We start from the raw sequence: 26,811 nt of genomic DNA on the forward strand, positions 1-26,811 counted from the left end.
CCCAGCACCCCTGCAGAAGGCTACGGCCTACCCCCCCCCAGCAGCGTGCCTGTCGCCCTAAACCGAACCCGAAATGTAGGAAAGACAAAAGAAAAAGGAATGAAGACGAAAACAAAAACATAAAGACAAGAAGGAAATAGGAGGGGGGAGTAAAGGATCAATAAACAATACGTTCGGCCCCAACCCTCCGCCCAACCATACAAACGTAATATTTTAAAACCAGAGCGACACATTGTCAAGAATCGTAAAACACACTAGGGGGTCACCCACAACCCCATGAGTACGGGCCGGTCCGCCGCTAAGCTGTACCCCGGCGATCCACCGGGAATAAGTTGCCTCACCCCAGGCCTGTCTTAGTGACCACCACCACCCACCACATAGCGGCAGGAAATAGGCAACTCAGTATGAAGAAAGCACTCGAATGAAAAAATATTAGACAAAGGTGTAGATCAGGGAGGTCCATCAACAGACAAGAGAACAGAAGTCCGGGTATATAATTCAAGTGTCCCAGGAAAATTAACCCGAGCCACAGAACACAGGAGTTCAGTCTCGCCATCTGAAAAAACTGGAGCTTCCCCGCAGCACAGGACAACGACCCCACCGAAGCAGAGATAGACAACAGTCCACCATGTCCATTGGGTGCTCGAACAGGAACAGGCCCGAGCCCGGGGTCCAAGTCTCCAAACTCCAAACAATGAGTCACCAAAGGTTCCAATGCCACCGGATTGCAGACCTGTCGATGAGCGGCGACAGTAATCTTTGCCGCGACCAGGGGGGGCGAGGTAGCGGCTCCATCGAAACAAGAGGATACCGTGAATAGCCGTCCATCCAAAATGGCGGCGGACCGCACAGGTTCCCCCGGGGCACCGGGGATCAAGGCCGCGTGCAGGGATCGCAAGGCGTTGATAACATCACCGATAGTAGGCTCATGCTCACACAGCAAGGTCTCCGTGCCGTCCAACATCTCAGGTCCACCGATTTGGGGATATCCATAGCCCTGGTCGTCGGCCGCCATTTTGTAATTCCAGCCGCGACACCACTCTCTACGGCTCTCGAAGCCGGCACACAGATGCGGATCCCCTCCGGCACACAAAGGGAAAAAAAAAATGAAGGGGGGGACCCCGCTAATGGCAGCCTTGGTGCAGAAAGGAGAGCCGCCAAAGTCGGGGGTCCGCCGCACTAACACCTGCGCGGTCTACGAACAGAGTCCGGGCGCATGGCTCCAGGATGGATGGACGGGACAGTGGCGGGGGGCATCCCCTCACACGATTAGTCCTCGGAGCGCCGCACCCCGCACCAGCGCCACTGCCGCCGCGGCAGGCCCGGGCCGGATCCACCGGGTTACTCGCACAACGGCCCTTCGCTGTCAGGCACCTCTCTCGGCCGGGGCTATCATCGACACCACCGCCGGGCTGAGTCCAGTAGGCGAGGCCCCGGTCCCGACCCCATGGAGGCCCCGTTCTCTCCGGGGGCAGAACTTCGGAATCACTGCACGCAGGAGCCTCCAGGTCAAACGGTGAGTACGAGCAATAATTCACGCATCTTTATCCGCTCGAGTGTGTCGTCTTGGGGCAGGATATGAAGCAGGATATGTGTTGCAGGCCGGATCCTGTTTGTTCATTTTAATCAGTATCGTCCCTGCCTAATCTCCAAAATGTTAAAGGAAGCCATCAAGAGAGGTCTTCCGAAATTACCTTTTAAAGTGGATGACAATTTGCTTTTATAACTGACAAATCAGGCGGGATATGCATTGTTCAAATCAGTTCAATAGGTTAATTTTTTATTTGTAATGGTAAATGCCTGTAAGAGACTGCAAACGCACTCCTGCACACCGTGGTCCCTAGATTGCTATGGATGATCAAAGTTCACCATTAATCCTAGCATGACCTTACAGAGGCCAGCTTCTAAATCCTTTAGGGAAGGCAGAGTGAAGCAGTTAAAATAACCAATGGTCAGTAAACAATTTTTCATTTTTCACCTCTCTTCTCCGTTTTCTCTTGTCTTGATACAAAGTGCACCAACACGAAAAGAAGTATGTTTAAGGGATATCCTTAGGTGGTCCCTTTTTAAAGAACAGATTTTGAATAGGTCACATTCTTAGCTATCAACGAAGTGCTTTGACATGCATTTCTTCAGAAACATACATGGATTTTGTTTGTAAAGTGTCAGTATTGCCCCTTGAACCTTCACCGGTCACAGTATCGTGTAAAACAGCTATTTATCTGAAACACATAGCCCATAAATAATGCTCTCAAAGGAGAAGTCTTCAGCATTATGGTAATATACATATGGGTTGCACACAGTGAGCCTCAGAAATAACTAGGTATAGTCAGTAAAATAAAGTGCCATTTTAAAAGAAGGCTTAATGGAGAAACACATACATACCTTCAGTTGTGATCCATGGGATGTTGCTTGCAGTTGTTCCCTGAAAATATAAAACATGACTGTTGAATGTATTACAATTAGTATGACTTAAACTACGGCTAAACTACTCTACTTCACTCTTTCTGTTTAAGTTGAGTGATGAATTATTTAAAGTAATCATTTTTGGACTACTCTACTTCACTCTTTCTGTTTCAGTTGAGTGATGAAATATTTAAAGTAATCATTTTTAATTAAATATACCACCCTTACAGTGTTTCAGTCTGATTCGTATTAATGAATTATATTTAGCATTTACCGAAAATGAACCAAAATACCGTTCAGAGCAAGGCAAAACCTCGGATGAAAACCCATATAAGGTTTTGCAACAACAAGAATAGGTTCCAGAGGGGGGGTCGTGGCTTGGAAGCCGATACGAGCAGCAGCGTGAGCACCGAGCTCCGCTGTGAAGGCCCCGCAATCATCCTGAATAAACGACATCTTGACCCCCTAGCAACCCACGGTGATCGGAGAGCGTGGAGGTGCTTCATCGGAGCAGCTTGGCCCCCGAAACGGCGTGAATCGAGTCCTTTTGTGATTCTCTGGGCCGCGTTGGTAACCGGCGGCGCTCACAAAATGGCAGCGCTGCAATAATCGACGGCTCCCGGACCGCACTGGTGGAGAAGCGAACTACCGCTGCAGGTGCTGGCGAGATGACGGCCTGAATCTGAGTGGAGTGCAGCCCTGCTCGGAAGCTGCAGTGCGCGACTGCAGGGGAGAGGGCGGTCCACTCCGGCCGACACCCGGAGGACTCGCCGGGACTCTGCCTGGCGCTGCGGAGGGCGCAAACTCGGGCCTGAGGGCGAGAGTGATTCGAGAACCTTTCCTCCCACCATCCCCCTGGGGATTGCACGGCAAACGGACGATAGCAAAGGCAGCTCTGTGGATCAGGGGCTGCCAAAAAGGCCGGAGCTGGTCGACCCTGCACTGGTGAGTGGGGCATGGTGGAAACTGGGCCTACCGACCGCGAGCCGGGGCGGAGGCGGGCGCCCTAAGACTTAGGCTGGCAACTGAAGAGTGACGGACGGGGACTTGGCTGTTGGTACCTGGAGCAAAGGGGCCAAGCGCAGAGGCCTAACCCCGAAGTATTCAAGAGCAGTCCCTGGGGGTGCATCGCTACACTGAGAAGCCTGAGAGCAGCAGAAAGTGGATTGCCTCCCGAGCAGGAAGGGAAGGACCGGCGTGAACCGGAGAACCTGGTGCGTTTCTGGGGCACAATGAACGCTGCTGGAGGTTGGGGCGGCGAGAATAAATGACACTGCCTACACTTGAATAGGGACCACCATGACGGCCAGAACGTATCAGTGGGCCGCGTGTATAGGCGATTACAGCGGGGAGAGACACGGGCCTATGAATAAGCGCACGCTGGATTGCGCGCACTGTTGGTCTTGTTCCGCACTGACCCGCACTGCTGGCGGAGTTGCCGCGCGGAGTTCTCTGGCGGCATGGCACTGGGAAATATCGGCAGCGGAGCACTGTGCCACTAGTGCATCAGAAGATACAGGTCCCCTTGTGGAAACACTGCAGCTACAGCTGGGTGCCGCTCGTAGCAGTCATTTTGCCCAAATCTCTTCCTGCTTCGGAATCTGGGTTGCTGAGGTCTGTTAGAACTGCTAGGAACTGTGTGCGGACCCTGAGTGAAAGGACGCCTACTGCGGGAGCCCGGGACTGCGAGGACCAGCATTCCTTCATCGATCTCCAGCTGGTGCCTCTTCCCGTGGCAACCCCGCCTCTCCTCACCAGTACTTGACTGCTCGCGGCCCCCGCTCCGCGGGGGCCGCTCGTAGCAGTCATTTTGCCCAAATCTCTTCCTGCTTCGGAATCTGGGTTGCTGAGGTCTGTTAGAACTGCCAAGAACTGTGTGCGGACCCTGAGTGAAAGGACGCCTACTGCGGGAGCCCGGGACTGCGAAGACCAGCATTCCTTCATCGATCTTCAGCTGGTGCCTCTTCCCGTGGCAGCCCCGCCTCTCCTTGTGTATTTAATTACACCCCTATCGCGCATCGCGGGACGCGCGCGGGACCAGCCGGGCTAAGCCCGGGCAAAGGGCGGGCCGTTTGAGGCCGTTCGAGAATGGTCGAGACTGGGACCGGGCTATCCCCCTTGCTTTTGCTGTTATCTTGGAGTTCTTATTACTTCAGTTAAATTTCGTGAACTATGGCGACCAGAGAAACGAGGAGCAAGAGCACGCTGGCCGCTGGTCCAGCAAAAGGTACTTTGGACACTTATTTTGCTAAAGCAGGGTCTCTTTTGATTGATGAAATCACGATACTTGAAAGGCGTATATCCCAAGAAATAGAATGGTTAAAAAGATCGTCTATGGGTCCCATAGCGCACGCAAGGACTCCGGAAAATAGATTGGATCGCATAGTTTCAGATAATGGGGAAAATGTGGTCAGTGGGTCCCTAGCCCTGTCCCACCTAACCAACTCTACCTTTTACAACATAGACAATGATATTAGTGCCCCGATGAGTTTAGTCTCTTACCCCTTCCCCAGACTCAAGTACAGCCCACTCTCCCCCTACTTATCGTCACCACGGCTAATACGGATGACACCAACGATAGTGTTAGCCGCCCTATGCAGGGGGAAAGGGAAGGAGCTATACCAAAAAGGGAAAGAGGGGCACAAAATCCTGGGGAGCGAAAGGGTAAAATCGCAAAGCACAACAGTACAGTGGAGGGTAACAGACAAGGACCAAGTAAAAAAGGACGCATACCATCGGATAAAATCACGCTACCATCTATTGTGAATCCACCCACACAGACAACAGACACAATAATTTCTTCTCCCAGTGTAAATACAGGCGTCAATGATGTTACTCTTTCCAACATTGACGCACTTCTTAGGACATTACTAAGCCCTCTAGAAGCACGCCTACTAAAGATTAAAGCCAGGCTAGTGACCATAGAAAAAGCAACTGTGCCATTTGCTGACACTTTTAAAATAAACAATAATGCAGTCAGAGCCGGGGTAGAGCTTAGGAATAAGAAGGTTACACCAGCGCCCCTAGCGAAGGATGCTGGTTTAGCTCCCAAGATATCACAAACACAGCCGCCTATACCACATACTGCAACACCTCAGGCGACTGATTGTGCTATAACATCTAGCCACCCTGAAAAGAAAGCCATAGGCTCACAGGGAGCACACGTCATCACTAAAAAACCTAGGCCTGTAAACCTGCCGCCAGAGGCGAGCCCATACACAGTCATTCTGGCCGGTGTACCAGAGCTGAAATCCGATTCCAAAGAATCTGTCTCCGCTCTGAAAAACAAGGTGGCTAATTGGCTTACCATAAATAGACCCCTACCCTATGGAATATCGAGCGAGGTTCTTATGGTAAGGAGAGTCCCATGGCTAGGCAACTCAAGGAAGTCAATCAACGGAGATTGTGTCCTAATCAATTTCAGGGATCCTAGGACCGTTTCCCATATATGTAGATGGTCGCACCCCGAGCAAGGGACATCTATCCAGTCCCTACCCCTATCCTTTTTCTACCCACCACTGTTCCATGCACGGGAGGAGGAGGGATGGGATACAATCTCCAGGAGGGGGAGAGGCTGGGGCGATAGAGAAAGAGGAGACTTCCACAGTCCCAGATTCCAGCAGCCTGACTATTTTCCAACATTCAATAGGTACAGCTGTCTGGACATGGTGGACTGACAGAACTGGGGCAGGAGGGGGGAGGCTGGTGGCTTACATAGGGGCCCTAAAGAAGGAAAAATTACTCCCCCTACCGAATGCCTTGCCAAAACCTCGGAGAAGGACCATTGCGAGGAGCAAAACAATACTAAAGTGGCTTACTCGAACACCACAGGACCCCCATCTTACACGAAGTAACCCAGAGTCGAACCAGGGAAACGACCGCACATCGTTAAACCATTGACGAGTCTAGCTGATACAGCCACTCCTCCTTCTCCTATCTTGAATCCCAGACCACCCTCTTTCAAGATATTATCCTGGAACGTGGCTGGCCTGGGGAATAAATTGAATTGCCCGGACTGGAGTTTGTTTATTGAGGCCAAAGATATATGCCTGTTCCAAGAAACCTGGGCAAGAGAGGTTGTCTCCCGAACAGGTTTCGCGGTATTCGCCATTACAGGGAAGTGGGGGGGGGCAAGGGGCGCCCTTCAGGAGGTCTCGCAACCTGGGTGGCTATCGACCTGGGCTGTGAGGCCACATTACTCCCCACAGCTTCAGAGGATATTCTCTGTGTTTTGTTGGAGTGGCCGAACTTGAGTAGATTGGTTGTGGTAAATGTTTACTCCAGGCCGGTAAACATCACACAAGAGTCACACACCATCGAGGAACTCTCAGTCTTTCTCAGTGACATCCCCCAGGGTACACCCTTTTTGGTAGGAGGTGACTTTAACTGCCACTTTGAACCCCTCTCAGGTTTATTGGATGGATTATCCCAGGAGGAGGATGCCGTGTGGTTGGTACCCCCTTCGGCAGCCCCCACCCTAGAGCTTGGTCTCCTCTAGCTGTCCAAATTACTGCTCTAACTTTGAAACACGGCGTGCGGGCTTGCGATGGACGTACAAGCTCTGACATCCCCCCCAAATGTACATACCATAGAGAGGGCAGGGAGTCCAGACTGGATTATATTCTGGTCCAACTCTCTTTGTGGTCACATATCACTATATTCCGGGTGATACCTAGGGAAGACAGCGACCATAAGGCGCTCGAACTGGAATACGCCCTTCCCGGCCTAGAAGATAGAGGGGCTGTGGCAGACGCCGCTTCCCCAGGGTTGCGCTGTCAAATAATAGATGGAGAGTGAGGTGGGAGAAGTTGGCCTCGAATCCAGAGAAGGTTTCTGGGCTCTACGCCCGGCTTGTCCCTACTCTTGAAAAGGTGTGTGCAATAATTGAGCACCCCACCTCCCAGGGCACACACAAGCAATTGTGGTTGGCGCATGAGGACCTCATCAAGTCTGTGGCCGAATTCCTTTTTTCCACAGGTAAGAGTGCGGTTGGTCGTTATAACCGCCCCACTTGGTATAATGCTGTATGCCGCAAGGCAAAATCAGATCTCCTGACTTCGATTAAGGAAGGTACAGATAGATCTGTGATACAGGCCAGGAGAAGGGACTATAAGTGCCTGATTACCCATGCCAAGAGCGAATGGGAACAGGAAAAATGGGAAAACCTCACTATATCACTAGCTAGTAGGGACTCTCGCAAATTTTGGCGTATTGTCAACACGGGGTCTGAGGAGCTAGCCTCGGCTATCGAACCTAATATCTCAGCCAAGGCCTGGCAAGATCACTTCCAGTCCCTTTACAGTGTTATTGACGAGGCCTCTGACAACCCTCCACCTATTACCAGCGCACTAGTGGAAGGGGACCCCTTCACAGTGATGGAGGTACGAACAGCCATTGCAGGGCTGACATCAGGCAAAGCGCCGGGATTGGACGGCTTGCCGGGCGACTTATTCAAACAGGAGCCTGATGTATGGGCCCCTTACTTGATGATGATATTCAACGCTGTCCTGAGGGGTATGGAGGTCCCCTGTACTTGGCTGGGCGCAGAGATTGTTCCCATATTTAAGAAGGGATCACCTCTGCTCCCAGCCAACTACAGGCCCATCAGCCTCATAGATGTACCCCAGAAATTATTTGGTAGGCTGATATTAGATCGCCTCCAAAATTGGATAGAGGAATTCACCATTCTTAGTCCCTACCAGGCAGGATTCAGAAGGGGGGTCTCAACCATGGACCAAATCTTCCGTCTGAATCTTCTGTTCTGGAAGACCGCGGTAATTGAAGGCCTCAGCTTGTACACGGTATTTATGGATTTGCGAGCCGCCTTCGATTTAGTACCAAGAGACAGACTATGGACCGTACTGGCGGAGTTGGGTATCCGGGCTGACATCTTAGCCATTCTGATAAGATTACACCAGGGGAACTTTGCACGTGTCAGGTGCGGTAGAAATGGGGCACTTTCTGGAAGGTTCCCCATTGACAGGGGAGTGAGACAGGGTTGTGTGCTTGCACCGACCCTGTTCTGCCTCTTTGTCAACGGGGTAATCGCCCATTTGACTAGGATGGGTGACATTGACGCCCCTAAGCTAAATGCCAGCAGGGTGCCCGCTATTATGTTTGCGGACGACACCCTGCTGCTGTCCAAGTCCCCCATGGGAATACAACGGGTCTTGGACGGGTTTTCAGCTTTTTGTGTGGAGCGGGGGCTTGAGATCAACAACTTGAAAACCAAATACATGATTCTCAACCCCCCCTCCTCAAAACGCCCCAACCCTACCATAGGTGCACTAAGACTCGAGAGGGTTCTCACTTTTGAATACCTGGGGGTAACGATCAACCAGGATATGACATGGGACACGCATCGGACAAAGGCCAACATGAAATTGGTCCAGCTAACGGGAGGCATTTGTAGGATGGCAAGTAGGTCCACTTACAAACCTTTTGGTCCTGTGATTCAAATTTACAAAATGCAGGCAAGAGGGGCTGTTTTATATGGAGGGGAACTGTGGGGTCACACTCCTGCCCAAAACCTACTGACTACTGAAAACAAATTCATCAGGCAGTTGGCGGCTTTACCAATAAGCACCCCGCTTCTCCCGATGAGACTGGACCTGGGACTTAGACCAATAACAGAAGAGCTGGGACTAAAACCAATAACCTTCTGGCGCCGTATCTGGAGCATGCCAGAACTTACGAATTATAGGACTGAGCTCCAAGAGATCCTACACCTACCCAATGCAACACAAATCCCATGGCTGGGATACATAAAACAAACATGTGAGACCCTAGGAAGACCAGAACTATGGCTAGATCCAGGAAATGCATGTAGTAGGATCCCACGCAAACTCCTCTCGAGGTATTTTTATGAGCTAAAGTTACTGGCCTTAATGGGGAATACACTGGAGGGGTCCCTTACACATCTATTTATTAAATCTAAAGATTCATACCATCTAGAGCATGCTCTCGATGGTATTACTCCCATTCTGACCAGAAAACTATTTATGCAGTGGCGTTATGGCACACTCCCCATTAGGGCATTTACTAAACGTTGGGCCCAGTCATCGACTAGAGAACAGTGCCCGTCATGCTCACACCATCAAGAAAACAACTTGCATATTATATTTTTCTGTAATGCCTATCAAAGATCGAGGAAATATTGGCTTGTTCCTCTTCTTAAAAACCTAGGTTTCAGTCACTACCTCCCAGCTTATAGAATTCTAAAGACGGATCTATCACCCCCGATTGTGTTTGCGGTGGCAACATTTTTAACAGCAATGTGGCACACCCGCACCCGCTACATGAAGTCTGAGACAGAATCTGGATAAATGAAATGTACTGATGATTTTAAGTGTAACATACTGTAATTGATTTAAACAGGCTTATTGTAATGCTTCTCAATCTTTGTCTTATTTGGTATTATTTTAAATCGATTGTATACTCTCTGCATTTCTTTTATGATCCAAATAGATCGAAATAAAGATTGAAATGAAAAATTAACAGCTGGGTAACGGACAAAGGAGATCTTGCACTTCAAACCCTACAGGTACGGCCTGGAGGTCATCGACATGGGCAAACCTAGAGGGAAGAAGGATGGGGCGCAACAATTGTCAGACACTTAGTCCCCGCCTCAACCAGAGCAGGAAGCACGTCAACTCTCGCAAGACTCTGGGCTGAAGCAGCAACTGGATAAGATCTTGGCCTCATCGCGGACTCTCGTACTGCCCTGCAACAGGACATTGCCCAGGTGGCGACAGGCCTTGGCCTCCTGCGGGCAGACCACTCTAAGTTGGCGGACAGGGTGAAGCACGTAGAAGGGGTGATCCAGGAGGTGGAGCCTGCACAGACTGTCTTGGCTGCGACAGTGATAAATGCTTTAAATCGGATTGCGGCGCTGGAGAGGCGCGCCGAAGATGCGGAAGGGAGAAACAGACGGAACAACATTCGTGTAGTGGGCCTGCCTGAAAGAGCATAGGGATCGGATATGATAAGCTACTTGGAGGACTGGTTGAGAGCGGTGGTGGCTCCTGAAGGTCTGTCAACCTTTTACACTCTGGAACATGCACATCGTGTCCCTGCGATACCACCACATTTTAGAGACTTGCTGCTCCAGAAGGCCCATACTGATGGTCCGTTCCACGTGGGTAATAGTACGGTAACTCGGTTCCCAGACTACACCTTCAAGACTCAGCGGCGCCGTGCGTCCTTTCAGGCAGTCAAAAAGGAACTGCTGGCGGAGGGGCTCCAGTACTCCCTGCTGTTTCCTGCCAAACTCCGAATAATCCTAGATGGGAGAACTTGCTTCCATGAAACACCGGAAGATGCGTGGACATGGCTGGAATCTTATAGAGCTGGTAAAGATGGATCGGAACGACACTCCCAGAACCTCGCCGAGAACCCTCAGCTCCGGATGTCACAGCGGATACGGCGCCGGCGGCAGGGACTGCAGAAGGCATCTAATTCACACACAGAAGTGGAGCGCCGGGGTGCACTGAAGGCGGTGTCGGCCATATCTGGTGACTTGATGGCGACTCCGCTGCTGGAATCAGACTTGGAGAAGGACAAGGAGCACTCGGAGGCTGAATCATCGGGATCCGACAGTGTACATTTACCGCTGGTCATGCCTGGAACGTCGGATGGACTCCTGGATGAGTAACTTTTACAATTTATGTGGATATGGAGGGTCTGTTGAAACTGGGAACGAGCGGGCAGATGTTGCTACAAACTTAATGTGTTGCTACCTGGGGCTGTGGATGGGAGGAACTCCAGGCTGGGTCCGAAAACAACGCACTTGGATACTGACTAAATGTTAAGGGACTCTAGTAACAAGTTGGGGGGGATTGGAAATGCTACGTACTTATGGGGCCTTCGCGGTGCTAATTGGATGTTGCTTTACCTGATTGTTGTTTGATTGCCAGGCTCTAACCAGCCCCCACTGGATGGTCCCCAGTTAGTACGCCTTTAATACCTTTAGGGGCGATTGTTGGGTTAGTTTGGATAGGATTCACTATGCTAGTGCCTGTTCTAGGGAGGGAGGGCGATGCGGAGGGTGGTTTGGGATTGTTGGGGCAGGGGAGTATCATATTTGGGCAATGGGACTAAGCATGGGCGTAAAATCCGCTCCGCTCGCGGATTTTTCGGATTTTCGGCAAATCCGCAATCCGCGAACGCTCGCGAATTTGTCGAAAATCCGTGAATCCGCTCGCGGCGGATTTTTTGCTTGGTTGCGGCGCGCGGCGTGGTGCACGGCGTTCACTTTCCGTCATTTAGCGTTTGCCGAGTTGTTTTTCTTTGCGAGTGACGCGCCATTTTAGATCTTGCTGCGTGTTCCCGCGGGAGTTTGGCGCCCGCGAATACGTACTCGCGGCTTGCCACCTTGCACAGCACACCTCGCGAGAGTTCGCAATTGCGAACACGTAGTTGCGGCGGAAAGGAACAATCTCGCACTTGCGAAATAGAGATTTTGCAATTTCGCACAAGAAAATCACCAGCAAACAGGATAAACCTTCAGAAAATTATGATTTTTATCAGAATCACTCCTCAGGTTGACATTTGCATGGCCTTTTTTTTGCAAGGAGTCCATTTTGGGGGGGGGGGGGAGGAAGGAAGTGCCCCACAGTCTCCAACTTCCTGTTCCTGTCCAGCAGGCTCCTCCCAGTGCTTTGTCCATCTCCTGGTCACTTTCATTTGGATCTGGAGCTGGAAGGATTACTTTTTGTGGGTGCTGCTGGATATTTGGATTTGAGGCCTTTTTGACTGTCTTTGCAGCACTTTTGGATTAGAAATCAACTTTCACAAGTAAGTTTGTTTGGGGCATTACAGTTGCTGCAAGTAAAATTTTGGAACTTTTTCAGAACATTAAATAAATTATATTGTGGGTAGCCACAGTATCCAGTAGGACCAGGGTTGGTTAGGGGTGCATGATACAACTGTTTTGTTGAATTTAAACACCATTTAGGCCATGGATGGGCTGGGATTGTGCTGATTTTTGTCCTTTTTTTGGGCCTGCTGGTGGGGCCCTTTGCCCAGGGGTGGTGAGTGTTGCATGGGCCTAGTCTTTCTGTGGGGTGTCTTCTTAAATTTAAACATAATTGAGGCCATGGATGGGCTGGGATTGTGCTTATTTTATTGTTTTTTGTCGTTTTTGGGGGGCTGCTGGTGTGGCCTTTTGCCCAGGGGTGGTGGTGCATGGACTGAGTGTGCCTGTGGTGTGGTCTCACTCTCTTTAATGTAAACATCATGGATGGCATTGGATTGTGGTGATTTCTGGCTGTTTTCCTGTTTTTTTGGGGTGTACTGTTGATGTGGACTGGCCATGTGGGTGGTGGTGGTGGCCATCTTGAGTGCTGGCTGGTACAGGCAACATGTGCCTGGGGTGTAAGGGGCCATTTTGAGGAGAGGCAGTGTCTGAGGCCTGCACTTATTTTGCCTACTTTTCATCCATTATGCCCAGGGGTAGTGAGTGTTGCATGGGCCTAGTGTTTCTGAGGGGTGTCTTCTTGAATTTAAACACCATTGAGGCCATGGATGGGCTGGGATTGTGCTGATTTTATTGTTTTTGTCGTTTTTTTGGGCCTGCTGGTGGGGCCCTTTGCCCAGGGGTGGTGAGTGTTGCATGGGCCTAGTCTTTCTGTGGGGTGTCTTCTTGAATTTAAACATAATAGAGGCCATGGATGGGCTGGGATTGTGCTTATTTTATTGTTTTTTGTCGTTTTTGGGGGGCTGCTGGTGTGGCCTTTTGCCCAGGGGTGGTGGTGCATGGACTGAGTGTGCCTGTGGTGTGGTCTCACTCTCTTTAATGTAAACATCATGGATGGCATTGGATTGTGGTGATTTCTGGCTGTTTTTCTGTTTTTTGGGGGTGTACTGTTGATGTGGACTGGTCATGTGGGTGGTGGTGGTGGCCATCTTGAGTGCTGGCTGGTACAGGCAACATGTGCCTGGGGTGTAAGGGGCCATTTTGAGGAGAGGCAGTGTCTGAGGCCTGCACTTATTTTGCCTACTTTTCATCCATTATGCCCAGGGGTAGTGAGTGTTGCATGGGCCTAGTGTTTCTGAGGGGTGTCTTCTTGAATTTAAACACCATTGAGGCCATGGATGGGCTGGGATTGTGCTGATTTTATTGTTTTTTGTCGTTTTTTTGGGCCTGCTGGTGGGGCCCTTTGCCCAGGGGTGGTGAGTGTTGCATGGGCCTAGTCTTTCTGTGGGGTGTCTTCTTGAATTTAAACATAATTGAGGCCATGGATGGGCTGGGATTGGGCTTATTTTATTGTTTTTTGTCGTTTTTGGGGGGCTGCTGGTGTGGCCTTTTGCCCAGGGGTGGTGGGTGGTGCATGGACTGAGTGTGCCTGTGGTGTGGTCTCACTCTCTTTAATGTAAACATCATGGATGGCGTTGGATTGTGGTGATTTCTGGCTGTTTTTCTGTTTTTTGGGGGTGTACTGTTGATGTGGACTGGCCATGTGGGTGGTGGTGGTGGCCATCTTGAGTGCTGGCTGGTACAGGCAACATGTGCCTGGGGTGTAAGGGGCCATTTTGAGGAGAGGCAGTGTCTGAGGCCTGCACTTATTTTGCCTACTTTTCATCCATTATGCCCAGGGGTAGTGAGTGTTGCATGGGCCTAGTGTTTCTGAGGGGTGTCTTCTTGAATTTAAACACCATTGAGGCCATGGATGGGCTGGGATTGTGCTGATTTTATTGTTTTTTGTCGTTTTTTTGGGCCTGCTGGTGGGGCCCTTTGCCCAGGGGTGGTGAGTGTTGCATGGGCCTAGTCTTTCTGTGGGGTGTCTTCTTGAATTTAAACATAATTGAGGCCATGGATGGGCTGGGATTGGGCTTATTTTATTGTTTTTTGTCGTTTTTGGGGGGCTGCTGGTGTGGCCTTTTGCCCAGGGGTGGTGGGTGGTGCATGGACTGAGTGTGCCTGTGGTGTGGTCTCACTCTCTTTAATGTAAACATCATGGATGGCGTTGGATTGTGGTGATTTCTGGCTGTTTTTCTGTTTTTTGGGGGTGTACTGTTGATGTGGACTGGCCATGTGGGTGGTGGTGGTGGCCATCTTGAGTGCTGGCTGGTACAGGCAACATGTGCCTGGGGTGTAAGGGGCCATTTTGAGGAGAGGCAGTGTCTGAGGCCTGCACTTATTTTGCCTACTTTTCATCCATTATGCCCAGGGGTAGTGAGTGTTGCATACTTGCATGTCCGTAGTCTTTCTGTGGGGTGTCTTCAATGTAAACATCAAGGATGGCATGGGATTGTGCTCATTTTTCTGTGTTTTGTCGAATTTTTGGGGTGTATAACTGAACTGATGTTCCTCTGTCTTCCATTGCTTTTAGGTGCACAAGAAGACTCAAGAGAACCACCAGTGCCAGGAAGAAGTCCTGCAGCGGTGTGTGCAGCATAACGTCACGCGACGTCACGTCTGGACACAGAACCCTCTGCAACTCGTGCAACTGCTGCCTGCTGACCTGCTCTGAAGAGGATGGCCCCAAAAAAAGTAACCCGTAGCTCCTCTAGCAAGAAAGGTGCCAGTAAGGAGCAGAAGAAGCAAGTTACCAAGGAGACTGGTGTGCCGCCCGCCCCTTTTTTTGGGAGTAAAAAAAAAAGTATGCCTGCAGCAGCAGCAGCGGGATCTGCTGGGGACCAAGCTGGCAGCACCCCCCCGCTCCATTGGGCTCAGTGCCACCACCACCACCACGCCAACTTAAGTCCAAGCCCTTGAGTGCTGCAGAGGCAGCCAGTATAGTTCTTCAATCACCATCGACCAGTGATGTTGGCTCATCGCAAGAAAGCAGCAGCAATGTCCCTCAATCAACACAGGTTGTTGTAGCTCATCTGACGAGTGTTGAACAACCACAGCCGCAACAACAATCACATGTGCAAGTACAAGCCCAAGTACATGTGGAAGGAGAGGCAGCGCAAGGAGATGCGCAAGCAGAGGTGCATGGAGGGTCACAAGTGCCCACAATAGTTGTTCCTCCCGAAGTAGGGGCACATCAGGAAATCGACAATCAAGGCGAGGTATCATTTGAGGAAGCCACTCCTCCTGATGATCCTTCATTGTCTTCCACAACCCTAGCAAGGAAGAGATCAAGGGTGGTGTCTACATCCTCTTCAAGCACACCTCCTTCTGATGATACGGATCAAACTTGGGAACCAGCACCACAGCCGTCTGAGAGTGAGGCACACCATGATCCAACAAAGGTACTTAAGCGTAAAAGGAAGCTCGTCCAAAGTCTCAGACTTATGGAGTGTGATGAGGCTCAACAAGAAGTGGCGGATACTGCTGCTGATGAAGACTCTGCCAACGACGACCCAGTCATCATAAAGGTCACTGCAGCCCCAGCGGGCATGCAGCAAACAGACATTTTGACCCTAGCCCGAAGAGCTGCTGCGCGTGATGATGATGATGATGATGATGTTGTCGATGAGGAGGCAGTGGAAACACCACAATCATTGGAGTTAAGTAGTACACCAACTCGTCCCGCTTCCATATTTCTTTCTGGCAAGAAGAGACCTCCGTCAACCTCGACCTTAATTAGTGGCGGTGAAAGTGGAAAACGTACAAAAGTTGGGCAATCCAGATCCTCCACTTCATCTGGCATTAGCTTCATGACCACCACCACCAGTATCGCCGCCTCCTCCAGGTCCCACAGACACTTCAAGTCCCCAGTTTGGGACTTCTTTACTGTTTGTCCCAAAAATCCAAAGTTTGCCATTTGTACCCTTTGTAAGCTTGCAGTTAGTCGTGGTAAGTCAGGTACCAACTATGGTACCGGCGGCCAGAGTGGTCATCTTGAGAGAAAGCACGCTGTCAAATGGTTTGCGCACCTAGCTGCGATCAAGAAAGGCCAAAATCAAGGAAACGTTGATGTTTCATCTGATGTTGACGAGCAGGAAGAAGACGTGTCAAACACTTCCCTTACACCCAGTACCCCTGTCAGCAGCACACCCAATGTGAGGCACACTAAGAGTGTTGGAGCGAGTGAGACACCAACGCACAAAAGTTCACCAGCGAGCAAAATTGGGTCAACGAAGTCATTATCAGCCCGTAAATGCTTGGTCCAGGGCAACATTAGAACAATGCTTACTTCAGACGTGCCATATGAACGCAACCACCCACTGACGCGTCTGTATAACACTAAGCTGGCTAAAATGCTAGCTGTGGACCTTCTACCTTTTTCTTTTGTAGAAGCGGTAGGTTTTCTTGAATTAGTTGCAACGCTCTGCCCTAAATGGAAGGTTCCGAGCCGGTTCTATTTTGCCAGAGTTGCGGTTCCAGCACTACATGAAGATGTGCTGCAGGCGATTGGGGCAGCTTTGCAGAAGAGTGCTGTTCACACAATACATCTGACAACAGACATGTGGACCAGTGGCCCAGGCAATGATTACATGTGCATCACTGCACACTGGGTCTCTTTTTCAGGTGTTAAAGCAAAGCTAAACGCAGGTGTTGACCCGGACCAAGTTTTCAAAGCTGCTCGGAAACATGCAACACTAGCCATGTTTGGCTTGGAGAAAAGTCACACAGCAGAAAACCTTTTGGAAGAGTTTGACAAAAAGGTCTTGACAATGCTATCCCCCCTAAAACGCAAGATTGGTTATGTTTCCACGGATAATGGCGCCAATGTAGTTAAGGCCATGTTCATTGGTGACCATGTTAGAGTGCCGTGTTTGGCGCACTGTATCAACCTGGTAGTTCAAAAATTCTTGAGTGATAAAGAGAGTCCAGCGTTCGAGGTAATGGCCACCTGCCGCAAAATGTGCAACCATTTCAGCCATTCTTTTAAGGCCCGGAAGCATCTGCGGAGACTGCTACTTCAACGTGGAATGCCAGTGAAAGCACTCATCCAGGAGGTGGCAACACGTTGGAACTCAACCTTCTACATGCTTGAGCGTCTGTATGAGCAGTATACGGTACTCGATCACTATTTCTTGACAGAGGCTACATCTCAGAAGGAGGACCTGCGGATGAGTAAGGCGCAATGGGCCATAGTTAAAAGCCTGACAGACATGCTTCGTCCTTTTGAGTTCTTCACGCGTGCAGTCAGCCAGGAGGACTGTAATTTGGGAAAAGCTATCCCATTGTTGTGCATACTGGAGCACCAACTGATGGCGGTTTCTTCTGAGTTTGAAAAAGATGAAAAAAAAAAAAACATTTCATTTTGTCTGAGAAATTATTACATCGCCTACGTGGTGATGAACGTCTTCAAAACATCAACTCAGATCAGCATTACATTTGTGCTACTATTCTGGATCCACGCTACAAAAAGGCGCTGGCAGACAACGCATTCTTTCCTTTCGCTGATGCAGATGTTCAAAAGTACAAACATTGGTTAGCCTGGTCAGCCAAGAGGTTTGAAAAAGAACGGCAGGTTATTGAAGGAGAAGCCAGTACATCAGCATCAGCATCAGCAGGCCATCCGCAGTCACAAGAATCCACTTCTGCACCTGTGGCTGGGGCACAAGTGACCTCTCAGCCGTTAAAGACACCGGCAACTGGATCATCTGCACCACACACAATGACAACACTAACAGTGGCTGGGGAGGAGGATTGGCTAAGTTTGATGGGGTATGGTTCTCGAAAAAATGTCACAGGCACAGCAAAAAGTAAGCAAAGTGGAGGAACAGTTGATGACCTTGAGTCGATGGTGCAGGACTATCTGAATGACTCAACAGAGGTCTTCCTTAATGATGAGCCATTGCAGTATTGGCATGGCAAAAAACAATTGTGGCCACAGCTCTTCAACCTGGCTATAAACTATTTGTCTTGCCCACTCGCAAGTGTGTCTTCTGAAAGTGTTTTCAGTGCTGCTGGTGGCATTGTAACTCCCAAACGGAGCCGCCTCTCGCCCAAAAATGTGGAGCGGCTGACAATGATCAAGATGAATCAGCACCTCATACCACCAGATTACAAAGTACGAGAAAGCACGCCGCATGAAGACGAGGAGGACAGCAACGTAGATGAGGGGATTTTTTCTCTGTTCGGTGCCACTGACCTCATCCAGCCTGAATTCGCAGAGTATGATGACGAAATCTTGTTCTTATTCCCTGACACCGAGCCCTGAAAATGAGACAATCAATCAAGAACTTTCTTTTTCGTCCTTATTCACTTTTATTCCTGTGTGCTTTGTGTCTCTCTTTCTTTGTTTTGCACAGTTAATTTAATTCAAACTTTAATCACCTAATCCCAAAAACAAGACCATCATCAGAACTGTCTTCACTTGTTTGCTTATTGATTTGAAGGTGCCGCAGTCTACATTCCTCAGGTTCACAAGTTCTGAAGAACATGCTCCTCTATCCTCCTCCTCCAGACTGCGATTTCCCTCCAAGCAGAGTGCTGGATTACGCACAATGAAGAAAGACTCAGCACTTGTGGGGGTGTTGTACTTCTTTGCGGGTGAGTTGACGGATTTGGGCCCATTGCTGTGAAGCTCTAATAATGGACAAAAGTGTTTTGGACCAAATATGAGGTGGAAATTTCTTGCCGTTTTTGCTGACTTGCTTGCCTTTGAGGTGCTCTTTGGCGGGGTTCCGGGGGTTTGTGTGTAATTTTTGGTGTCTGTCGAAGCACTGCTGCGACAGTCTAATCTTGATTGCATTTGCTTTTCAGGAAATCCGTGGTGGAAAACAGGAGTTATGATGATTGATGATGATGACCTAGCTGAACAGCGCCGCATTTGGAACGAAGGCCGAGAGATATTGTAAGTATGAGATTTAGCTTTTTCGCTGTTTGGGGGTGTTGTCGGGTGTTTTTTTGCGGGTGGGTTGGCGCCGGCGGGTCTTGCCTGGGGCATTCCTGGGAAGGTCTAATACCGGATAGAAGTGTTTTGGACAAAATCCATAAGGAACAGCCTTTTTTTTGCCATTTCTTCAGACATCTTGCTCAATGTAGCGTTTTGGGGGGCTTCCTGCTGTTCGTGGGTGGGTTGCGGCCGGGGTCTCTGTCGAAGCACTGCTGCGACAGTCTAATCTTGATTGCATTTGCTTTTCAGGAAATCCGTGGTGGAAAACAGGAGTTATGATTATTGATGATGATGACGACCTAGCTGCACAGCGCCGCGTTTGGACCGAAGGCCGAGAGACATTGTAAGTATGAGATTTAGCTTTTTCGCTGTTTGGGGGTGTTGTGTCGGGTGTTTTTTTGCGGGTGGGTTGGCGGGTCTTGCCTGGGGCATTCCTGGGAAGGTCTAATACCGGATACAAGTGTTTTGGACAAAATCCATAAGGAACAGCCTTTTTTTTGCCATTTCTTCAGACATCTTGCTCAATGTAGCGTTTTGGGGGGCTTCCTGCTGTTCGTGGGTGGGTTGCGGCCGGGGTCTCTGTCGAAGCACTGCTGCGACAGTCTAATCTTGATTGCATTTGCTTTTCAGGAAATCCGTGGTGGAAAACAGGAGTTATGATGATTGATGATGATGACGACCTAGCTGCACAGCGCCGCGTTTGGACCGAAGGCCGAGAGACATTGTAAGTATGAGATGTAGCTTCTTCGCTGTTTGGGGGTGTTGTGTCGGGTGTTTTTTTGCGGGTGGGTTGGCGGGTCTTGCCTGGGGCATTCCTGGGAAGGTCTAATACCGGATACAAGTGTTTTGGACAAAATCCATAAGGAACAGCCTTTTTTTTGCCATTTCTTCAGACATCTTGCTCAATGTAGCGTTATGGGGGGCTTCCTGCTGTTCGTGGGTGGGTTGCGGCCGGGGTCTCTGTCGAAGCACTGCTGCGACAGTCTAATCTTGATTGCATTTGCTTTTCAGGAAATCCGTGGTGGAAAACAGGAGTTATGATGATTGATGATGATGACGACCTAGCTGCACAGCGCCGCATTTGGACCGAAGGCCGAGAGACATTGTAAGTATGAGATTTAGCTTCTTCGCTGTTTGGGGGTGTTGTGTCGGGTGTTTTTTTGCGGGTGGGTTGGCGGGTCTTGCCTGGGGCATTCCTGGGAAGGTCTAATACCGGATACAAGTGTTTTGGACAAAATCCATAAGGAACAGCCTTTTTTTTGCCATTTCTTCAGACATCTTGCTCAATGTAGCGTTATGGGGGGCTTCCTGCTGTTCGTGGGTGGGTTGCGGCCGGGGTCTCTGTCGAAGCACTGCTGCGACAGTCTAATCTTGATTGCATTTGCTTTTCAGGAAATCCGTGGTGGAAAACAGGAGTTATGATGATTGATGATGATGACGACCTAGCTGCACAGCGCCGCGTTTGGACCGAAGGCCGAGAGACATTGTAAGTATGAGATTTAGCTTTTTCGCTGTTTGGTGGTGTTGTGTCGGGTGTTTTTTTGCGGGTGGGTTGGCGGGTCTTGCCTGGGGCATTCCTGGGAAGGTCTAATACCGGCTAGAAGTTTGTTGGACAAAATCCATAAGGAAACACCAGTTTTGGCACTTTTTGTAAGTTAGGGTTCGTTAGGGTTAGCCCTAGCAGCAGGATTGCATGTGTTTAGGGGGGTTCTATTGCAACGCGGTTCTGTTGTTGTAGAGCACTGTTGGAGCGATGCTGGCTATGGATACTTTTGCTTGCTTGCAAGTGGTTTGAATACAATCCACGGTCTGTATTTGGGCCTACTGTTACTTTCAAAGTACGTTTTGTAACCATTTTTCTGCTAGGCATCGTTTTTGGAGATATGATTGGGGTTCTTCTACATTTTTGCGACTGGCTTTAGTAAGGGTCTTGGTGGGAGCATTGCTGGGAAGGTCAAATTTTGTTCTAAAACACAGTAGTACACCCACCTTGAGGGGAAAGATCCGCTATAATATTTTGGCCATACTTATTGATCCTTAAAAAGGTGACTCAGACAGAGCACGCAATTTCAAAAATATTGTACTGTCTATTAGGGAAATCAAAGTGTCACTTTTTGAACCACACAGCGTACATACCTTTTATTTATTTATCAGTGGTATTGTAATAGCACTTCCTGTTTTCCGTTCAATAATTACAGGCCGGGTTTCAGTCAACATCCGCCAGGCAGGCAGTGGACAGGGTGTCTCTTCTGTCAGTGGTCACCACCACATTGATGGACGAAGCGTCAGCTGGAATGGAGGAGTGCCGCCAATAAGAGGAATTGTTTGCTGCATGCAACTTACTTACCAATTTCAACAGGACAACTCCAACAACATACGCAATACAGATACAGTATCCATTGTTGTCTTTTATTCTATGAGTGTGACTGCATGTGCTTACCTTTAGTTTGTAACCAAAGATTGTCTGTAAACTCTGTATCTTCAATTATTGTTTGTCCATGCTCTGCTTTTTTTTTCTTCTCTCAACAAAACCTACCCAAAAAGAAACCCCCATTCCCATCCATTTTACAAACCCTAACCCTCTTCCCCCGGGCTGTGTTGTTTTGCTTGATGTCTGACTAAAATGACATCAATAATTCCACACACTTGCTGGGGAGGATAAGGTGATAGCAGCAACAGGCTGGTGAAGGAATACGAGGATATCTTCTAGACTTACTCAGCTTCAGTACTATATCTTCTAGTAGTAGTAGCCAATGTCAAATAAATTCAACGCAAGTACTAGTTATACTTGCAAGCAAATACTTTACCATTTGTTAGGCTACATTATGGCACTGTTCTAGTGTACTGTCACCTGCTATTTTCTCGATCGTACCGTAACCGTTGTAATGCTACAGTAAGGAGAACAAACAAGGTTTCGTTTTCTTTTTTTCCATAGGCATGCAACTGCCACTGTGTCACACCACTAGTACCACCGCAATGAGGAAATGTCACCCGCCCAGGATTGACAACGTTAATCCCCATTTCACCTGGAGCCAGCCCTGGGCCTAGCCCTAATTTCTAACACAAATTACAGGTAAGATAAGCGTTTGGTGGGAGGTAGTATAATGGAGTATTATTTCGGAGTAGACAAGAGATTGACGGTTGTACTACTAAAGTCCTACGACTGTTCAGGAAAACAAAGTTACTGTTACACCCCCGCCCCCCACCCACCAGACTGAAAAGCAGTAAAAAACAGGTATGGTCAGATAAAGTTGAAAAATATATTTATTTAGCCCTAACAAAATAATCTCCCTCACCCACCCTAACCCCAACGATTGTCTCTGAAACGTCCCAAAACGATCCCAACTCCCAAATCCCACCCCCCAAAAGTCTATAAAAAAAGGGCAAGGGACACTCCACTACTGGAGGGTGCTGGTGCTGGTGCATGATGCGGCATGGGCATCATACTCCTTGCGGAGGGTGGCAAGCTCGGAGCGGAGGCCCTTAACCAAGTTCTTATACCTCAGGACCTCCTGCTCCAGGTTGGACATGCGGACTCGTAGGCGGCGTTGGCGTTCCTTGCAGCTCCTGTGGGGGGCAGCTGGTATTTCGGTTGCTTGGCGGTGGCGGTCGGCTTTCTTAGCCCGGCTCGGTCCCGCTGGCTTAGTCACGGAGGAGGATGCAGTGGTCACAGTCGAGGATGTTGCCCCGCTCGACTGCGTGTCCTCCTCCTCCTCCAGGGCCACCAGCCGCCGATACTCGGCGACTGTGGCCTCCAGCCTCCGTTGCCGGGCCAATCTAGCCTGCTCCCTCCTTGTTGTTGATTTGGAAGGAGCAACTATATGAAGAAAGAAAGACATAGTCTGTAACCAATGCTCCTTATTAATAACACAAAGTGATTGAGCCGAAAGTTGGGTCACAGAGTACAAGTAGCAAATTGAAAGCACAGTACATAACTATTGAGGACAGTATCTATGTAACCTCCCACTTCTGCATCCTTGCTCTAACAGTAGTGGTAGTTTAATGAACTAATTCTACGACCACTATGGACTTCCATTACAGTCGACTATGACAGTACACCAGTCTTATTCTTCTTCTTCTCTCTTGTTTAGGGAAATGGGTACGTTATCTTATGCAAGCCGGCAGAATGACATGGACACAGCACAGTGAAGTTGCACCCGAGAAAAAAAGTTGCACACCATGATGATTGAGACAGACTTGCGTTACTGTACCGGTCCAGTACATGCAGGTGGTGAAGCTATTACTTTTCTATTACGGGTGGCACTGAGAATACTCTGTTACAAGGGCTACTGCTTAATTAATTTACCTTTCACCCTACAGTGCAAATGAGTACTAGAAAAGGAAACTGAAGAAGCTAACTAATTTGATTATCTATCACTTCACATGGGACGTATTTAATGACAGATGAGATGACTTTAGGTGCTTTGCTTAATATTGAGTGAACAGTGATACACCCACACATGAATGACGTACTACAAGTAAACTAAAGTTATTAAGAGAGGTACGGAGTGTCCACCGTAATAACCAGATATATGCTGTGAATGCAAACGCAATACAAAGTACTGCTACTATTCATGGTAGTATTGGACACATTTACAATTTCTTTTCCTTGCCTTCCCTGCACTGGGACGGACGTGCGGGTGCGGTGGTACATGCTCTTCAAGGTAACACTTACTTCACCTGGCGACCATCTACTCTCTCTAGATACACATGTGCTATGTAAGAGTCAGAGAATACCATGCTCCAGGCATCCATTCAGTCAAAGTATACGCACACATACAGTTTCTGTTTCACCCACCCAGGCTGCTGTCCTTCCACCCATCCTTGCTTCATCATTGACCCAGCCATGCACCATACCATATTCTTTCCTTCCCAGCCACCTCTGGGTCCAAGCAAACACATATCGTTCTTCTTTGCCAGCCATCATACAAGTTCGCGTCCCACTTACTTACACCCTTCTTTCGCTTTTCGTTCATCCCATCCATCACGTTCGTCTAAGAACTTATTGGGATTCTTCTCACCAAAAACTTCACAGCTAAGTCGAAGTACATTTCGAGGAGGCTACTACCTGGTTGATTTGTAATTGTAATACACCCGTGCAGAAAGCACACTATGCAGTCTTCAATCTCAATAAGTAAGGAATATATAGCTTACCTGTTTCCGCCACCACCGTTTGATCCCCCACAGGAACGGCCACCAGCTCTTCTACCGCCGCCTCCTCCCCAGAGGCCTCCGAGTCCTGGTCCAACACAGCCACCTCCGCGCTGGCCCCGTCACCAGATGTTACACCTACAAAGTACATTTAAGAATGTTAGAATACACCACTCACTACTATATAATATTTGGTCTAGGAGAAATGTTAAAAAAACAGAATACAATGTAATAATTTTGACTGTCTACTCCATAGTAAAAATGTCCCATTTTCCAGGGAAGGCTGTTGTCTTGCTGCACTTTTATGCACAACTGATGAATGCTTGCTTTTGATTTTTAACACGCACCACTTTTTCTCCTAACAGACAGAAGCTTGACTCCTGAGTCCTAAGAACACGACCAGGATCAAGTTCAAACTAGGTGAGAGTTCGGCTCGACCACAAGAAATGTGTCCAATTAATCGTCAGCACTAACCACTTTTCCGTTTACAGTTAAATAGTTTTATGACAAAGTAGATTTTAATAAATGTGTTTACTTTTAATAAAGCTTTTAAACTTAAATAGACTCTGTGGTTTTCGTTCCTCTAGACTAGAGTGGATGAGCTAAAGGTTTTGGAATTTTTGCAAGCATGAGTGCCTCTGACACTTCTTGACTGTGCTGTGACTCCGTACTACTCTCTTGTCCTGCGTACGATAATCTAGAGATCATTGGGGATCTATAATCGGTGACTTCGGGAGCTGAATGACTCTGCCACACTATCTAGTCAGTAAGGAGACAGTGCATAGAGGTATTGCTGAATATAATGGGAGTCCAATGGAATTGCCAAATGTCCAATCTTAGTTAGCTACACAGACAGACTAATAAGAATAGTCTAGTAATACCACAGGGAGTCATATTCGAGGCAGGATAAGAATTTATATCCAGTCTACGAGAAGATCAAAGACGATTTAGAAAAAATCGAATGAGGAACGCTAGGAAAAAATAGGTACTGTTTATTAAAATGTAAACTTACTGGGGCCAGCAAAGGAGCCCTCGCCTGCCCGATCCTGGCCTGCATCCTCAGCACCCTCCTCCTGTGTCCTCTTGCCCTTGGGGGGAGCTGATGTACAACATGAAAGAAAGAAAAACCAGAAAACATGGATGAGATTTTTCAACCAAATCAAACATTTCAAAAGAACAATAACAACATATTTTGGAAAAATAGCAAATAGATAGACAACTATTCCACGGGATCTATCTCATGTGGTATACTACGTTATTCGTATTGCCTGATTTGCGGAACGTTGACTTAGAAAGTTCCTATGTAACTCAATAAACAGACTACTAAAGAGGTTTGCCTAGGCCTGGCACTGCAGGCAGCAGTGCGCAACACGTGACAGACAAAGTCCATCCTGCTTGCAGATCAGTGAATACTCAAACTATCAATCCACCCGCCACCACCGCCACTATTTCTTCTTATAGCCATGTGACTGTCTAAAGGAAGGACTGGACTTCAGTCTGTTGGGGCTGATTTATAAGTCCCTTGCGGAAGTTGCGGCTGATTTTCCTCCATTGTTGCGTGCCTTTTCTGACGCAGCGGCAGAACAAAAGACTCGCCATGGTGTTGGTGCGGCGTATATATTAAAAAAAAAAACACATATGGGCATATGGGCGATGCATCACGTTGTAAAGCCCTGCGCCATCAGGGGGCGTTCCGGCGCAAGGGAGGGCGTACCTGCGCAGGAACGAATCCTAAAAGTGGCTGAGGGAAATCTACAAGATGTCAATCAGTCACTTTTAGGACAATGATGCATGACTCAAACCCTGCGCGCTTGAAGCCGACGTACGGCTTGATGCAGCATTGGGGAGATAGGGTACCCCAGAGCATTGCTGGAGCTGCGCCATCGTTGGCACGCAACTCCAGCAATGCGCTGCCTTTACGGCACAGATGCGTAAGGCTTCTGTGACGTTTTGGGCCAATGGGTGGTGGTGGCATGGCACACAATTACTGCCGCATCCCTGCTACTTTGCAGGGATGCGCCGGTAATTGAAAATATGACCCTTACTGTCTAGCATTACGCAGTTCTTTTCTTTACAGTACACTCATACATAATTTCTCAGGCCAATGAAATGCTTCTGAACACAACATACAAAACAAAGAAGCATAGTAGCAAGCAAGGCTACTGAGAAGGAGAGCAGTGCACCTGAAATGCATAGAAGATTTTGAAATATAATTTACCTCAATGTAATCGGCAGCATTATTGCTCTTGGTAAAGAACAAAGATTTGCAAATAACAGAGCAGGATAAAACAGAGTAGTAAATGTACTACTACTACTACTCACCAAGCCCGGGGACCTCTACGCCGAGCGCGTCCAGCAAGTCCCGCTCCCGGTCCATGACATCGGTCCAGCGGTGGGTGGCCTGGTTATATGTGCGCCGGACCCCAGAGATCTTGTACATGGCCCGGCACACCTTCTCCCACCGCTTGCGACGCTCCCGGATGCCATAGCCGGTCGCGATCTTGCCGCCTCC

The 26,811-nt window shown here is 48.8% G+C and overlaps 1 long non-coding RNA gene across 1 annotated transcript in view; it reads right to left on the minus strand.

Moving 5' to 3' along the window:
* The window catches only part of LOC144825171 (uncharacterized), a 180,301-nt gene that overhangs the window by 41,407 nt on the left and 112,083 nt on the right, over positions 1 to 26,811 (minus strand). Inside the window, exon 2 of the long non-coding RNA XR_013609313.1 lies at positions 2,386 to 2,425. This is a non-coding gene — a long non-coding RNA (uncharacterized LOC144825171). The remainder of the gene's footprint in view (positions 1 to 2,385; positions 2,426 to 26,811) is intronic.

Source organism: Lissotriton helveticus, chromosome 3_1, assembly GCF_964261635.1.
Source record: "Lissotriton helveticus chromosome 3_1, aLisHel1.1, whole genome shotgun sequence".
Classification (NCBI taxonomy): Eukaryota; Metazoa; Chordata; class Amphibia; order Caudata; family Salamandridae; genus Lissotriton; species Lissotriton helveticus.